This window comes from Herpailurus yagouaroundi, unplaced genomic scaffold, assembly GCF_014898765.1.
Source record: "Herpailurus yagouaroundi ecotype Mexico unplaced genomic scaffold, PumYag 160, whole genome shotgun sequence".
Taxonomy (NCBI): Eukaryota; Metazoa; Chordata; class Mammalia; order Carnivora; family Felidae; genus Herpailurus; species Herpailurus yagouaroundi.
Window position 1 is genome coordinate 17,895,755 of NW_024412401.1, and position 5,670 is coordinate 17,901,424.

The 5,670-nt window shown below is 43.5% G+C and overlaps 1 pseudogene; it reads left to right on the forward strand.

Moving 5' to 3' along the window:
- Nucleotides 1-950: 950 nt before the first annotated feature.
- Nucleotides 951-4,991, forward strand: LOC121035174 (T-complex protein 1 subunit gamma-like; annotated as a pseudogene).
- The last annotated feature ends 679 nt before the right edge of the window (nucleotides 4,992-5,670 follow it).

Sequence of the window (5,670 nt, forward strand, 5' to 3'; positions counted from 1 at the left end):
GTGCCTTTCCTTGATGTCCAGGATGCCCATGGTGATTTAGAAAAGAAAAAAAAAAACCTATAGAATGCCTTCAGGATTAAATAGTTGATTTCCTGGTCCAGAGAGACCAGCTGTTCCTATTAACCATAATTTAAAAACTTTGAATCTCAGAAGACAATAAGCATACAACGAGGATTTATAAATAAAAGGTCAGCTCTATGTAGAGCTTAATGAGAGAAAGTACATTAAGTCTAGCTGCTACTATTATTTCAGTGCACCCTGCTTTGTCCATGTTTTAAACAAATGCACAGACATCTGTAGCTCACTGAGGGGTGACAAAGTGAACGGAGAAAATGGAGCTGTCAGAGTCACCTATGATTTGTGTGTCTCAAACCTAAGTATAAAGAGCAGTCCTCTATATTTAAGTGTGAGAGTGAGGAATGAGAAGCCTTGGTTTGATTTATTTTACTTAACTGACCCACACTGGACACGGAGGTCGTTTCTGGTGTTTTGCTTACAAGTGATCTTATAAAATGTGTATCTTTAAATAACATGTCATTTCCCTGTGAAAAGCAACTGTGACTTATCCTACTGTTCATTCCATCTGTCACTCCATAAAATCAAAACACAAAAGGTATAATAATCCTACTTTTGACCAAGTAGAGTAGCAGGGGTTGGAGTTACCCTGTCACATAAAAATACTAAGTAGACAGGGGCACCTGGGTGGCTCAGTCGGTGGAGTGTCCGACTTTTGGCTCAGGTCATGATCTCACTGTTCATGGGTTCGAGCCCCGCGTCGGACTCTGCTGACAGCTCAGAGCCTGGAGCCTGCTTCCAATTCAGGGTCTTCCTCTCTCTCTCTCTCTCTCTCTCTCTCTGCCCTCCCCCACTCATGCTGTCTCTCTCTGTCTCTCAAAAATAAACATTAAAAAAATACTAAGTAGACAAAATATATGAAATAAATAGTAACGATGTTGGACATCAAGCTGCAGATGACAGTGACATCTGAGAAAGGGCAAGTGAAATGAGCCCTGTGGCTGCCATAACTTCCTGAATGGAGCGAGTTTCTAGACCACATGGTACAAGAGAAGGAACCCCAGAGGAGCCCAGCAGTTTCACTGAGGGAGGGAGATAGAGTTGGGAGCTCAGGGAGGCCAACACGACTAGAATATAGGATTCTAGAGAGCTAGAGAGGAGAGTACCACACAGAGAGCGGGCTGTGTGTGTGTGTAATGCAAAAAAGTTAAGACATGTAACATTTGTATTTTAATTAAAAAATCATAATGCAAAGCAGCAGGAAAAGACAACCATTAAGGGCGGGGTGGGGGTAAATTATTAGAAAAGGTTACAAAAATGACACAGGTGAGAGAATTATTAGACAAGGACACTTTTTAAGTTGTGGTCACTTTACTACATATATACAAAAAGTGGAGAGAAAACGGACACTGTTAGAAATATAGAAGATATGAGGTGCCTGGGTGGCTCAGTCAGTGAGCATCCAATTCTTTTGGCTCAGATCATGATCCCAGGGTGGTAGGATCCAGCCCCTCATCAGACTGCACAAGTGTGGAGCCTGCTAATATCCTCTGTCTTTCTCTCTCTCCCTTTCTCTATCTCCCTTCCTCCCTCTGCCCCTCTCTCCCACTCACACTCTCTCTAAAGAGAGAGAGAGAGAGAGAGAGAGAAAGGAAGAAAGAAAGAAAGACAGAAAGAAGATTTAATAGACACAACCCAAACTTTAAGAGATGAAAAATAGTGTCTGATATAAAAATATACACTGGGTGGGTTTAATGGCATATTAGAAACTATAGAGTAAAGGGTTAGTGAAATTAACAATAAAAGAATCTAAAATGTAAAATGAGAAAAAGAGTGGGGACAATGCACAGAGTTATGTTATAGAAAAGCTTCAAGCATCCTAATATGTGTACAGTTGTAGTTCCAAGAAGACAAGGGGAGAATTAAAAAACAAAAACTTGAAGTGTCCAATTTTTACAAGCTTAATGAAAACTATAAACCTACAGATACAAGAAGGTTAAAAAAAAAGGCCAAAGCAAAAGAAAACTACACAAATGCACATGAAAAATAAATTTCTTAACACCTATAACAAAGAGAAAATCTTAAAAAAGAGAGAAGCCAAATTATACTCAGGGAGAAACACAGGTAGGAATGAGAGTTTATTTACAGGAAGTAAAACAGTATGGTACTTGTGGGAGGCCAGACTCCAGTGCCAGGCTGAGACCAGGTCGAGCAATGGCTCCCTGTTGACTCAGCCAACCCGGTGGTTCCCCCTCCCATTCCCCCACTTGCAAAGGCATACGAAAGCCTTGTCAAGGCTGAGAAAGCTAATTCCTGAAGCCTGTGGTCTGTGGGTGTTGGCAGTAATGTTACCCCCCTTTTCTGCCCCGGGTCAAAGAGAAACAAACAGGGGAACTGTGTTTTGCTAGCAATCTATCAACAAGGTCTTGTTGTGACCCGTTTAGAAAGTTCATAAGGTACACAGAACTAAATGTTTTGGCTGGCAGCGATCATGTGAAACCTGTTTATTCTTAGAATGACCTGATCCATAAGAGTCTTGATATAAAAGATTGTGTACAGCAACAATAAAGCCGTCACTTGGGCCATCAGCCCAGGGGACCCTCCTGTTCCCAAAATGGCTTCTCTTCTCTTTTTTTTTTTCTTACATTCCCCTACCCTCAGGACCCTGATCTCGGTGTTTGTTGCGCCGGTCGCAACAGGTACTGGCCTAAAGACAGATATACAGACCGATAGAATAGAACAGAAAGCCCAGAAATAAACCCGTGCATACATAGGCAACTCATCTTTCACAAAGTGCCAAGAATACACAATGGGCAAAGGACAGTCTTCCCAGCAAGTGGTGGTAGGAAAACTAGATATAAAACTAGATAGGCAAAAGAATGCAAATGGATCCTTGTTTTACACGCTACACAAAAAACCAATGCAAAATGGATTAAAGACTTAAACATAAGACCTGAAAGTGTGATTCTTACCTGAAAACATAGGGGGAAAGTTTCAGGACATTGGTCTAGGCAGTCATTTCTTGAATATGACACGAAAAGAACAGGCAACAAAAGCAAAAATAGACAAGTGGGAGGGTCCCAAACTAAAAAGCTTCTGCACAGTAAAGCCAAGAATCTACGGAGTGAAAGGCCAACCTACGGCATGGGAGGTAAGGATGTTGATGTATTCTCTCACCGACACTTACCTTCGCGCCTGGCAAGGGAGTCTCCTTTGGGGCCTTCCTGGTCGGGGCACAATCAGGGATGAGCAAGCGGATGACAGAGTCTACGTCCCCTTTCCCCAGGACCTTCAGATTCCTCCTTCCGTGGTTCTTCCGTGGTCTGCAAGGAAGTTCCGGCTCTTCTGCCGCGTGGACTGAGGCTGCTTCCGAGTCCAGGCTTCATTATTGCTCAGACTAGCGGGTGTCGCCAGCACCCCCGGATGCTCTGGGCAGCACACCAGGTCCCACTACTTCTAGTACCGTAGGAGGAGCCACGGGGTGAAAACTCTCGGCATGGGGACCCGCTGTTGGTGATGAGGCACCTCCCAGGGATAGGAGGCAGCCCCTGCGATTACACTTTTAATGTCGTGTGGCTGCTTTTACCATGATCACACTCAGGTATCTCCGCATCATCTCACCTGCGTAAAGATAAAGTAACTTTTAAAGCTCCGGCAGGATTCTTTGTGGCTTCTCCTCTTCATCCTGACAAATACCAAATCCCTTAGTAATAAGTTACGTGACTGTGAAGATATCCATTATTTATTGTTTTCACTGATCTTTTCGCTAAATCTAGGTTTCTTAGTAAATTCCAGGCTTTTCTGTGTTGCGTCCATTTTTACGGCAAGGTCTTCACGAACATACTAACGTATTCACTTATCTCAGTGCATTTCTTTGCCTTACATTTTTTTGTCTTCTAATACATGTGTAAGGGGGTTAGGCCTTTAAGAATCTTTTTGTCTTTCTAAGGTAACTTGCTTGGAAGACATTTTCACTTAATAATAAAGGGAAAATCAAAGCAAGGATGCAAATGTGTTTAAACGTCGCACAAACAAGATACAGTTCTCTAGAAGAAGCAGCTAAGGTAGAGGGCAGTGTATTCTATACTCCCTCACCAAGACTGAAAGACATCTTAAATGCTTTTTCTAGCTTGGCCTCTGGCTTCATTTTAGGTTTTCTTATTCTGGTAGCAAAACAATTTTGTACGTCCTCATTTTGAAGACTTAGAGAATTTCAGTGTGGTCCTCACAGAAAAGAGCATCTCAGATTTAGCTCAGTACTGCCTCATCCAGGCCAATGACACAGCAGTCAACAGAGTCCAGAAGACAATAATTGCATTGCTAAAACCTGTGGGCCCAGACAGCGCCAGAGCTGAGAGAAGATGTCGGGATAGGAGCAGGCATGTTGAAAGTCAAGAAAATTGTCAATGAGTACGTTAAATTCATCACTGAGTGCAAAGACCCCAAGGTCTAAACCATTCTCCTCCATGGGGCCAGCAAAGAGATCCTCTCAGAAGTGGAATGCACCCTCCAGGATGCCATGTTATTGTGCCACAGTGTCTTCCTGGACACCTAGCTAGTTCCGGTGGGTGGAACCTCTGAAATGGCTATGGCCCATACTTTGACAGAAAAGTCCAAAGCCATGACTGAGGTGGAACAATGGCCATACAAGACAGATGCCCAAACCTTAGAGGGCATCCCTCGTATACTTATCCAGAACTGGAGGGCTAGCACCATTCTCTGCTTACCTCTCCCTGCAGCCAAGCACATCTATGACAACCATGACACCTGGAAAATAAATGGTGAGAAAGGTACCTTGGTTGTCATGAAAATTGGGCATCTGGGAACCATCGGCTGTCAACCGGCAAACATGCACGACACCAATGGAGACAGCAGTTCGGCTACTGCGGGTTGATGACATCATCTCACGCCACAAAAAGAAGGGTGATGACCAGAGCCAGCAAGGTGGGGCTCCCAGTGCTGTCCAAGAAGAGTGAGTGGCAGGAAAGGTGACCTCAACACACAGAGCCAGCAGAGGGTCTCTCTTCCTTGAGCCAGACTGCCAGGGACATTTTGAATGTCTTTGTTTGGAAGGGATCAGGTTGAAGCCCTAGCCCCTTTCTGTCCCAGCTCAGTCTGCAAAAGGAGCTGACATGCAATTCTTTCTTGTAAGTTTTCCATTTGATTACATCTAAGTCATTCGGGGAAAAAAAAAAAAAAAGCTAATATAATTAGACTGTTAACAACATGAAGACAGAATGTAGAACTCAGTGAACTAAGTCTGGGGTGGGTTAAGAAGAACGTTGTAGCATTTATTTAGCACCGTCCAAATAACAGTGGAGTTGGAAAACAAGAGGATTCTGATCCTTAAATACCTGAGGTCTGCTGTGAGACAGGAAAAAAAAAGTCCATCAAGGTTTTTCTTTTTCTTATGAACCATGGAAGAAGCCCCTTGAAAACTCTTCTGATTTTCTGCTCACTACAATCTTCTAATCACAGAGCCCTCACACCAGCAATGTCCTGCAAACCTCCCAGAGAACTGCCATCTCGCTAGGTTCTTGTTAGAATTACATGAGGAGACAGTAAAGAAAACACACCCTCCCCGGTTCCTGGCACTCACTGCTGTAAGCAGGAATACCTTAATCCAAAGACTGGCATTTAACCTGGCAAAAAGAC